General features: G+C 38.0%; 1 pseudogene; it reads left to right on the top strand.

The window, feature by feature from the left end:
• On the top strand, positions 4,937-10,565 carry LOC18784411 (annotated as a pseudogene).

Below are 12,672 nucleotides of genomic sequence, written 5' to 3' on the forward strand. Positions count from 1 at the left end.
GAGAGAGAGAGAGAGAGAGAGACAGAGAATCATTCGAATTTTCTGGTTCTTACTTTATTTTTCGTTTTTTATTTATTTTTAATGTACAAAATGACCATTTTGCCCTCATATTTTAACGGCAAATTAGATGAAATGTTGCAGATTTAGACGGCATGAGGGAAATTTGGGAAAAAAAGAAGTTCATATCCTTAATTTTCTATATATAAAAAAAAGGATAGGGAGTCAATCGAAAGTTAGGTATAAGTTCATGGGGCAAATCACTAGTATACTCATACATTTTGGATGACGTAGAGCATGGGTCGTCATTAAACTTTCACACATTGGCTAATCCACTCTAATACCATGAAGAAACAAAGACTATGAAATAGCAACAGACAAGAACAGAGAATTATAGTGGTTCGGCCGTTGATGCCTACGTCCACTTTGAATGAAATTGTCTTATTCATCATAGTATTATCACAGCAAGACAGCACCTTAGAGCTTTATAGATGGGTACAGGCACAAGGCAAGAATAAACAATTGTAACATGCACCCAAGACAAGCATGCTCCACCACTCAAGCATACTCCATCATTACACAGCTATCCAAACAATGGATAATATAATAATGTAGTATTCCAACACTAACCATATCAAATGTTAGTTCCACAGTGATTTTATAAGGTCAGAAATAGCATAAACTCTTGTTCTATTTTTGGATGAGGAACAAAACGACAAGAAACAACTACAGAACAAGGCCCCAATTCACACCGAGACCATAAAGATCTAACTGGAGAGCAGTTGATCATTAAGAAAGAGATCAATGAAGAGCTTGACAACGTTAAATTCAGAGAGAGAGGTGAGAGAATCAAATCATAGATTAATAGTGGGGCAACAGATTCTTCAATGGACTGTCTTATTTATGGATGGACTTGGCTATAGTTTATGCCACTTTGTATTAATATACAGACCGACTTTATACTGAGGAAGGTTTGGATAAGCTACCAAATTAAATTGGGCTGTCCTGATCAGAAACAAAAATAGGTTTTAGATTATGCATTGTAGGTAACTATATATATGTCCTTGAAGATGAAAGAAAGTGGATGGCTAGCCTGGCCATGCATGTGAGTTCTTATTGGAAGTATTATAATGCACTGAATTGACTTCAAAGTTCGTACGTTCTGCCAATGAAATCCAACACATTTTTTAAGTTATAAAGGTTATCTCCAACCCATGAGGTCAAACCCAAATAATTTCAAATTATAGCATAATTTTTCTCATACTTCAAGAAAAGTAAGGGGTTAAAATTGAGAAAACTCAAACTTGGGACCAAATTCCAGTTCAGCTATTGCCTCGATTGGAAAATTTTTTGGTGGAGCCCAATCAAGGCTGACGCAGCCCATGTGCAAGAAGGAATTAATGGGCACTAGGTGTCGCGCTATGTTGTTGCAGAAGCTGTGGCGCGTTGGTGTCGCGCCTTTGTTTTTTTTCCAACAATAATCCAAATTCAACCATCCATATTAAATCCAAGCTATTTTAACGGTAGAAAAAAAATCCAACAGTCAAAATAATATTTTAATTAGGGTTAATTGTCAATCTACCCCCTGAACTTGTACACTACTTTCAATTTGCACCCCAACCTTTTTTTTTCTTTTTTTTTTGGGAAAATTAAAGATACGAATTATTTTTTATCGCCAATTCCTCCCCTATCGTCTAAATAAACTTTTTGACATCCAATAGTCCGTCAAATTGTCACTGTTCAAAGGGTAGTTTCGTCTCTCACCCTAGTAACTCCACTCAACCCCTTTCCCAATCACACAAGTCGTCGATTTAAAAAGAAATAAGAAAAACAAAAGTCATTGAAGGGTCAATTCGCATGACTATTAGCCCGTATTCAAGAATCGCATTGAATAGATGATTTGAAGACTGAGGGTTTCAAATTGGTGAGGTTCTTGAATACGGGCTTTGTGGTTTCGAACGAAATATGGCTCCGATTATGCATAGCAGTTGTTCTCCAAAGTACAGTAAGTTTTTTTTTTTCTCTTTTTGAATCATTGTGGTCCAATGGTATCGGTAAAGTAGTGTTCCTTATCTCCTTTCTGTAAAGTAATTTGGCTAAGACTCTTCATTTTTGGTTTCAGTGATATTCCTTTCTGAAAAGGAAATATATTTGTGGTCCCAAGGATAGTGCATGTGATTTGTCTGTGCTTGGCCTGTAACTTTTGGTTTTGTCTGATGTAAGCAAGTTTTTGTTATGTCAAAAGTAAATGTAAGTTGTTGGTGACATTAAGTGTTGTTTATATATGCCTTTATAGATGATCTAGATAACTTCACTATGGAGATTCACCATGGAAAAAATTTTAAAAAGGAGAAATATTTGGGTGGTAAGGTAACTGTATTGGGGATCATTTTTCAATGTTGGACATGTATGACATTGCTACATCACTCGGATATAACCAGTTAAAAATGTGTTTTCACTATAGGAGCAAAACAAAGGCTTTTCTTCCACTAAAAACATATGGCCATGTACTTGAGGTTGTGCAGCAAATTCCTTCATCTAGGATTCAGAATTTGTACCTCTCACATAAGCCAGAACCCCCTTGTTAGAGAGTCAAGCATCTGTATCTACACCTACATTTCACTTTGATGGTTCGCTTCACCCAAATTTACACCAAGTTGATGTAGAAGCTTATGTGAATACTTCAGATTGTGGTCAGTGGGGTGATGGTTGGGATAATTTGTGGGAGAATGAACAAGATCTTGGTGAGTTTGTGGATGTGGCAGTTAGAGTTGATGGTTTGAGTGTCGCAAATAAAGGGACAAGCTTTAATGTTGCGGTAGACACATTGGATTGTGATGCTGATGATGAATTTGAAGATAATGATGAAGATCTTAATGGAAATTATGAAGATGTAGAAGAAGATAATTGTTGAGGCCCCAAAAAATCCAAGGATGGGCACAAATATATTTTCGGCTCAGTACAACACCAAGCGGAAAATTCTTATTTAAGCAACATGCCACGCTACAAGCTTAAGTAGGCCCAAGCCACGCGAATGTCTGGGTCTTGCTGAGCGGGTTGTGGTATGGATGGTTACGAGTATTCACGAGGCTCATTGATGGGCCAAGAAGTGGAAGTTTTGGGCTGCTTGGGAGCACCAAAACTCGAGCCCATTTCTTGAGCCTAAACATATGGGTAAGCATGAGAGAGAATGAGTGGCCCAATAGCTTAGGAAAATATCCAATGGCTTGCAAACACTTGGAAAAATTCCACATCAGCCAAAATATCCAGCACCTTGATCAAATAGGTTGTTTCCAGCAGCTTGAGCAAACTCACAAGCCGCTAGAAACAAGATACTAATAACCCAGCCCAGCATAGTGGAAAATATCCAGCATATTTGTCAAAACCATCAAAACCAAGCAAACCCATGTGTTGATCACCTTTTGACTAACACCCTTACCCATTCTTTCCTCTTCAAGCTTTGGTGGGAAACAAGAAGCAAAAGTGGGTGGTGCCCCACCCACATGGAGAGTCCAGTTGCTTGAAGACCTTGGAACCCCAAAAAGCTGCGTACCTATGGGTTCAGGCTAGGGAAATTTCACCAAACAAGATAAATGGAAGAAAGTGAAGAAAATGAGGAGGGAGGCTTGACAAAATTAAGGTTTTTCGGCGCCTATAAAAGGGGCCACCTCTTACCGAACACACAACACACATTTGGAGAGCAAGCTTTATCTCTCACCTCTGAAACCTCTGCAATTTCGAGTCTCATCCTTTCGTCTATCCCTATTTTCCCTTTTGGTAAACTATTCCAACGCTCGACAGAGTTTTCGCCAGCTGCCGGAAACTACTCAACACACCCAATATACCTTCATCTCTCTCTCTCTCTCTTTTCAATAAACCTTCTTAGAATCCCTTCCCCATTGCTTTGAACCTCTGTTTCTCATAGGAAATCACAACTCTCTCTCTCTCTTTCATGCTAAACTCGTGAGTGCTCAGCTCCCATGCCACAAGCTTCTCATGCCAAGCCCAAGAATTTATTTGTAAGCGACTATTGGTTTCATTGGTGAAGAAGACCAAAGTGTTTCCTAAGGCTCAGCTACCTTTTCGAAACACTCTTAGAGCCTAATCATTGAATTCAGACTCAAGGGGGCAATTTCATACATTTGGCTCTTTACAGCAGCCCAGGGCCGCAGTACCTGTCAGAACGAAAAAGCCCCCATAATAGTGATGGGAATTATGAAGACAATGATGAGGATGTTGAAGAGGATTTAATTGTTGATGCAGAGAAGTGTGCCGAATTGAAGTTTCGGTTCTTAGACTCTAACTGAGATATGAAGAACGCAGCTTTGGCCAAGTTGGCAACATATTGTATTCTCAGTTATATATAGATAAATTAACATGAAATATGAGCCATTCAAGATATAATTTTGATTTCGCCATTTTTGTGAGGGCGATTATATATGCCTCTTGTACAACAATGTTAAAATAGGTGAAGTCACTCACCCTGTTATGAACCTAAACTCTTTACCATGCAAGTAAGAGCTTCTACATTCAGGCAAATAGCAGTGTGATATGTGTGCATAAGTTTTTCTTTTTTTCTTTTTGATAAATTATTTTTGCATATGTGTCAAACTATGATTCGCATGAAGGATAAGTATCTACTTACATGGAAAGAAGCAATCAGTATCCTTAATTAGCAAATTAAATAAAATGATTTGCCTTTTTAATTGTCTTGTTTGATGACTGAAACTGTGCATATATCATTGACATATTTAATGCATTCTACTACGACTAGTTAGACCAAAATCAATTTTTGATAACCTTTTATTTTGTCCTTTTGTTTTTGGGTTTCCAAATCTATTACCTAGTGGACTTAATAATGGACAATATCCAATATTTTTCGAATCACAAGATTTATATAACTCAAAATTTTGACTTTATAGACAAGTGATGTGTAAAATTATATACATATATACTAAGTTTTATCAGCTGAGGTTTTCATTGCATTCAACACAAAATGAGGAAACTTGTGTTCATCCCAGCCCGAGGCATCGAGCATCTCGTATCAACAGTTGAGATCGCAAAGCAACTCACGGCTGGAGATCACCAGCTCTTCATCACAGTCTTCATCATGAAGCTCCCATTCAACCAACTCTTCATCAACCTCCCCAAAGCCCACGTCGACACACGAAACACCAACCCCTCCTCGTTCTTCAAAACCTTCATCGAAAATCACAAAACCCATGCCAGAGACGCTGTCTCCGAGTCAACTCAGTCCGAGTCGAACCAAGCTCGGCTGGTCGGGCTGGTCATTAACATGTTCTACACCACTATGATTGATGTGGCCGATGAATTTAGGGTTCCTTCCTACATGTTCTTCACCTCAAACTTTAGGTGTCTCGCGTTCTTGCTCCACCTCCGCACGCTTCAAGACGAGAATGGCATAGACGCTGCCTCGTTGATGGACTCAAAGGATGTTAGACAAGGAGGGTGCCACAGCATTTCTCAATCATGCAAAGAGGTTTAGAGAAATCAAGGGTATTTTAGTAAATATGTCCTCAAAGCTGGAATCACATGCGCTTCAATCTCTTTCTGATGGTAAAACCCTACCTGTGTACCCAGTGGGACCTCTGTTGAATCTCGAGAGTGATGATTTCCACGTGGGTTCAAACATGGCAAGACAAAAGTATGATGATCAGCTTTCCTTGTCTGTGGTGTTCCTATGTTGAGCAACCTCCTGGTATGTGCAATAGGAAAAGGAGAAAAAAGTATATAGGTTGCACTCTATGGGCTAAAACAAGCACCTAGAGCTTGGTACAACCGCATAGATGCTTATTTTGCTAACCAAGGCTTTCACAAGTGTCTATATGAACATACTCTCTACATTAAAGTTGGAAAAATGGAAAAATTCTTATTGTATGTTTATATGTTGATGATTTGATCTACACAAAGAGTGATAAGGCTATATTTAATGAGTTTAAAAATTCCATGATGACTAAGTTTGACATGTCAAACCTTGGGTTAATGCATTATTTTTCGGGGCATTGAAGTGAATCAATCCCCTGTTGGAATTTTTATCTCACAAAAGAAGTATGTTCAAGAAGTCTTAGATAAGTTTCATATGAAGGATTGCAATCCCGTTGGAACTCCAACATCGTCTGATATGAAGCTTGTGAAGAACTTGGATGGAAGAAAGGTTGATCTCACTCTTTATAAGCAAATTGTGGGAAGCCTCATGTATTTGACTTCAACCAGGACGAATATTATGCATGTTGTGAGTCTTATTAGTTTTATGGAGAATTCTACAGAGCTTTATCTTGCTGTAGATCAAATCATCAACATATAAACATACAATAAGAATTTTTCCATTTTTCCAACTTTAATGTAGAGAGTATGTTCATATGGACACTTGTGAAAGCCTTGGTTAGCAAAATAAGCATCTATGCGGTTGTACCAAGCTCTAGGTGCTTGTTTTAGCCCATAGAGTGCAACCTATATACATTTTCTCCTTTCCCTGTTGCACATATCCAGGAGGTTGCTCAACATACACCTCTTCTTCCAACTCCCTATTTAAAAACGCTAACTTTACATCCAATTGAAAAATTGGCCATTAGTTTTGAGCAACCATGGAAAGAACAAGCCGGATTGTATCCATTCTTGCAACTGGTGCAAGCACCTCCTTGTTGTCAACACCAAACTCCTACTTGTAGCCATTCGCCACCAAACGAGCCTTATGCTTATCTATCTCACCCTTCTCATTTAGCTTTGTTTTAAAAACTCATTTCACTCCAATCTTTTTCTACCCATTTGGAAGGTCTGTCAGCACCCATGTGTCATTTTTCTCAATGGCCCTGATTTCTGCATCCATGGGTTTTTGCCACTTTGATTTCTTCATAGCTTCTTGAAAACTTATTGGATCACAATCTGAAACCAAGGCAAAATGTGCAATTATGTCATCATCATCATCAGATTGATAAACATCACTGACCTCATAATCCATCATCCATGCTAGCCTCTTCCTCAAGTGTTGGGACCTTAAGCTAGATTCCTCCCCTTGCTAATTTTCGCTGGAAATAATTGACTGTTGTTGCTACTAGTCTAGTTGTTGCAGTTGCGTGTTTGACTCGTCATGCTATACGGATGACGGGTCAACCTTTTTTCCTTCTTCTTCATATAAAATTTACAGGAATGAGCTGCTGCTTTGAGGCTTTTTCAATCTAGTTCCATGTGTTCTCCTCATCAAAAATTACATCTCGGCTTATGATAATCTTGGTGATTGGATTGAAAACATATAGGCTCTAGAATGGTCACTTAAGCTAAGAATAACACACTTTTCGCCCTTGTCATCCAATTTCTTCCTCCTCTCATCAGATACATGTGCATATGCAATGCAACCAAAAATTTTGAAGTGATCTACAGACAGTCTTCATCCACTCCAAGCTTTTTTTGGTGTCATGTTTTGAACAGAAAAAGTGGGACTTCTATTCAATACATCTCACTGCTTCTAGCCAAAAAAAATTTAAAACTCTCCCTTTTGCCAACATGCGTCTCACCATATTGAAAATGGTTCTGTTTTTTCTCCCTGACACCCCATTTTGTCGGAGTGTATAGGCTACTATCAGTTACCTTCAGATGCCTTGCTCATCATAAAAAAAACCTCAAACTCTTTTGAACAAAACTCTCATCCACGATCTGTACATAGTGTCTTAATGGCTCTCCCAACTTCATTTTCAATATGAGCCTTGAAACTTTTAAATGCTTTGAAAGCCTCAGATTTCTCCTGCAAAAAATATACCCATGTTTTCCAACTAAAATCATAAATAAAAGAAATAAAATATTTCTTTTTCCCATTAGATATTGGGTTAATGAGACCACATAAATCATAGTGTATCAGCTCCAGCGACTTCTTAGCTCTCCATGGCTTGCCTTTGGAAAATTGATCACGGTGTTGTTTGCCAACAACACACTCTTCACAAACTTTGGAGGGATGAGTGATCATAGGTAGACCATTCACCATCTGCTTCTGATAAAGTGTCTTGAGCCCATTGAAATTTAAATGGCCATAGCAAAAAGTGCCAAAGCCATGTCGATTAGTCACCTTGGCCACCAAACCAGCTTCGATATTCTGGATTTGTAACGAAAACAACCTGTTAGTTGTCATCTCAACTTGTGCAATCGCACCTCTTGCGGGATCATAAATCTGACACACACCATCCTTGATAGTAATCACATACCCCGTATCTTGTAATTGGTCAAGACTCAACAGATTAGTTTTTAAATCATGAACATAAAAAACATTAGAGATAGTCTCTATGTTACCACCTGTAGTGCTTATTTGAATATCACCTTTTCCCATGACATTCACTATGGAATTTTCACCAAAAGATACAATTGTATGAAATACTTCATTTATTTGGGAAAAATATGACTTACTGCCACACGTGGTTGCTGCACCCTGTGTCCAGATACCAAAGGTTTGATTTTGGCTTATCCTCTTTAACATGATATGCCATCAAAAGTGTAGATTCTTCCTTATTCTCAGCAAAGTTGGATTGCTCCACCTTGTCTTTGTCTCTTGGCATTCTTGTATAACATTCTGAACGGTAGTTACCAAAGTTGTGGTAGCAGAAACACTCAACGTTGGCCTTGTCATTCTGTTGACAGTTGTCATTCTGTTGTCGACTTCCTTTTCCTCCACTATGAGAGTTTGAGGATTGTTGATCATCAAACTTCTCAGCATATGCTCCATTTTGTCTGTTTCCATCTTGGTTGCCTCAATATCCTCGTCCTCTGCCTCTGTCACGACCTCTTACTCTTGAACCTACTGTTTCAATATGACTGGCCATCTCAGTAGGTTGGGTAAACGCCTTCAACGCCTGCTCTTCTACCCTGCTTCTGTTCAATTTATGTTCATAGACCAACAAAGAGCTCTAGAGCTCATCAATTGACATAGTATCTATGTCATATCATTCTTCAATTGAGCAGACAATATAGTCAAATTTTGGTACTAGAGAACGTAGGATCTTCTCAACAATGACTACATCTTCTATGGCTTTACCATGAATTCGCATTTTATTTGCAATCCCCCATGGTTCTTGCAGAATAATCTGTCACAGACTCTCCATTTTTCATTTGAATGGTCTCAAAATCCCTCCTCAAAGCTTGAAGCTGTGCAAGCTTCACTCTAGTTGAGCCTTGGAACTTCCTCTTCATTGAGTCCCAAATTTGCTTTGAAGTATCTTTTTAGAGAATAGTCTCCAAAATTGCTCGATCAATGGCTTGAAACAAGTAATTTTCAACTTTAGTTCTTTCAACTTCAGATCATCTATCTTCTTTTGTTGTGCTTGTGTCAGCTTGCCTTCTGGTTCGACAATGCATGTTTCCACAAGATCCTAATATTCCTTGGATCTCATAAAATTCTCCATGAGCATGCTCCAATGATCGTAATGACCATCGAAATGAGGGATTGTTGTCTGCACGAAACTCTCAAGTGCTCTATTAGACATCCTTGACACTTTTTGCTGCTACTCTTTGGAGATTTATACGTCAGGCCCAGTGGAGGCTCTGATACCATATGTTGAAAATAAGGAAATAGGTGAAGAACCAAAAACGTATTTGTGGAATTCAAACTTCTCTTCTTAATCAACTTGAATACTGAATACAACTTAAATAGCAAACTAACAAAGCAACTAAGCTAAATAGTAGAAACAACTACTACATGACTAAACCATGATATTCAGCCACTAACCATGACTCCATGACAACTTGGACTCTCCTATTAACTAGCAACTAAAACAACCAAGTCCCTAAAGAATAGGACTTCCACAACTTAACAAGATAAACATAAACATATAATAAATATTCTTAACAGTTTTGGGAGTATGGGAAGCTTTGGTGAGGCCTAGGTAAAAGAGAGCGTATGCACTGGAGCACAGTAGGCTTCGGTTCTTGTGGTCCTTACGAAAGCCCCTGCCAAAGGGCGAGATTGCCATGCCAAGTGACTATGCGGATCCCACGGGAGTCTTGCCTGAAGGGTTTCTGGATCGAACGGCTGAGATTGGGAGAGTCATAGGGTGGGCCCCACAAGTGGCTATACTGGCCCACCCTACAATCGGAGGGTTTGTATCGCATTGCGGGTGGAACTCCATGCTGGAGAGTCTATGGTACGGCATGCCAATTGCCACGTGGCCAATGTAAGCAGAGCAACAATTAAATACTTTTGAACTGGTGAAGGAATTGGGATTGGCAGTGGAAATTAAGATGGATTATAGGAAGGGAAGTGAAGTGGTGGTGAGTGCAGAGGAGATAGGGAGAGGGATAAGGGAAGTGATGGAGAAGGACAGTGATATCAGAGAGAGGGTGAAGGAGATGAGTGTAAAGAGCAAGAAAGCCTTGGTGGATGGTGGTTCCTCTCACTCTTCATTGGGGTGTTTTATTGATCAAATTCAACTTTGATTTATTTCATTTGTGCCTCTATCCTCTATGTAACAACTTTTATCCTAGCACTTATTTTAGTGATATTTTTCTACAATAAACATTTTTTTTCCAGGAAAAAAGAATTTAAACCATTGTTGATTTTTTTTTTTTTTTATTTTTATTTTTTTTTGGAGAAGGTTCGACAATGGTTTAATAGTTAAGATTTAATGTTTGACTGTTTTAGCCAAAAAAAAAAAAAAGAAGAGACTTCTCTTGTATTGAGTTGTAACTTGTCAAGAACCTACACCATCAATTGAATGTATTTCGTTTACAAGATTCTGAGATTTAAACTACATCAGCTGGTGTATTCTGAACATACAAAAATAACTCTATCATTTAATGCAAATTCTGATTTAAACTATATGTCCCTTGTTGATATGGTTGCAGCTGAGGTTTTGAACCCAAAAATACAGAACAATGGAAGGCTTCAAGCTGGGGGCCAATATATCTATTCCTTTAGAGCTGGTTGCATGTCTATGATAGCCAAATGGGCTTAAACTAGGCATCTAGTAAGCTCAGAATAATTATTTCCTTTTCTTTTTCACCATTTGCTTGGTTCTTTTTCTGAACTTTTGTGTTAGTAAACTGGTAAGTCAGGAATCGGAAGTGCAGAAAAGATATGCAGATGATCCTAAATCTGAAGAAGTACACAAAATTTGAAGTTTGAGAGTGAGAGAAGATTTGAAGGGGGTGATACTTACTTACCACTCTATATAGAAGGGATACTGGCAATCATGAAAAGTTTGTGTGGGAGTCTGTTATACTTACCACCTTGTTTTGGGAGGGCGCACTTGTGATGAAGGCCAAGATGATGGGTACAAAAGAAAAAGAGAGTGGTCCATTAACTTTGGAAAGTCACCAATTATGTCCTTTTTGTTAGATCAGAAAATCATCTGCTGAGTTTTTTATTTTCATTTTTTTCTGGCTTGTCCACCAAGCAATTGTGTAGTCAAATCCCACCTTTAGCAAAACAAAACAAACAGATACTCCAAACATGCCTTATAAGACTCTCAAGCTTGCAAGAATATAGACCTGAAATGATACACTAATGGGAGGAAATTTCTATATCAGTATCAAAAGCTAGGTGTTTAAGAGCCAGCAATGTCAAGGACCATCTCAATCCTGCATGTCAATGCAGCTTAGATTTTTGTAATGGTTAGAAATAGATGAGATTCATAGAACAAATCTATTTATTTTATTACTGTAAGCTATTGTAAGATTACATTTGATTACTGTTGATGGAAAAGAGAGCACAATATTTAATTAAGTGGAAACAGATGGTCCAATCACTGAAATTTGGGGACCAAAGTATCAAAGGCTGGACACTTGGAATCTTGGTGCAGCCTGCTGGAAACTTTGAAACATTTGCTTTGTTCTTGAGTGGGCCTTCTTGAAGACTATTATATTAATGGGCCAATGGTTGTAGACTATATGAAATATATAATCTATATAATAAACCAAAACTCACATCAAATTTGATTGCGCCGGTAAATTAGAGTAGTTTAGAATATCGCTTGGTTGTAAGAATGATTCATGAGTCAGAGAGATTGTGATGGGAAGAGAGGAGGTAGGTCAAGCCGAAAGATCAAAGTAAGCAAGTTAAAGAAACAGTGTTGCTAACTGCTAACTGCTAAGTAAAGAAAAGCAACATCTCAGAATCTGAGATTGCCAGGATTCTTCAAGAAAGAAATAGCAAACAGAGTGATAAATTACCTTCATAAACTAGGAAAAGTTTTTGTTATCTTGTTTTTACTCAAGAAAAGTTACAGCAGTTGTTTCTTGTAAAATTCATTATTTTCGACGTTAAGTTGACGATATCATCCAAGAAATGTGGCAAACCTTTGCTGCAAAAACTTAATACTAAGAAAGCTATGTGAAGAAAGCCAGGAGCAAAGCAATGTAAATGTTCACTTCTTGTCCAACTTAAAATATCCCAATTGTCAGACACTGCAGAATACAGCAATCTTCTCTTCTTTTTTTAATGATTAAATTCTTATTGTAGTCAAATCCAAAGAATTGATTTTAATTTATTTGGTTCTAAGTTCCCAGCTAATGCCAAGACTATTATTAACATCACATATATTCACCACAAATCTTGACATTCCCACTTTCAGTATTTATTTAGGATTCCATTCCATGTACATATATTATTTCAATACATTGCTGCTGTGCTCAACCTTTTTGTTTGTTTGACATACTTTTCCATTTCTTTATACCATT

The sequence above is a fragment of the Prunus persica genome, chromosome G3 (assembly GCF_000346465.2).
Source record: "Prunus persica cultivar Lovell chromosome G3, Prunus_persica_NCBIv2, whole genome shotgun sequence".
Classification (NCBI taxonomy): domain Eukaryota; kingdom Viridiplantae; phylum Streptophyta; class Magnoliopsida; order Rosales; family Rosaceae; genus Prunus; species Prunus persica.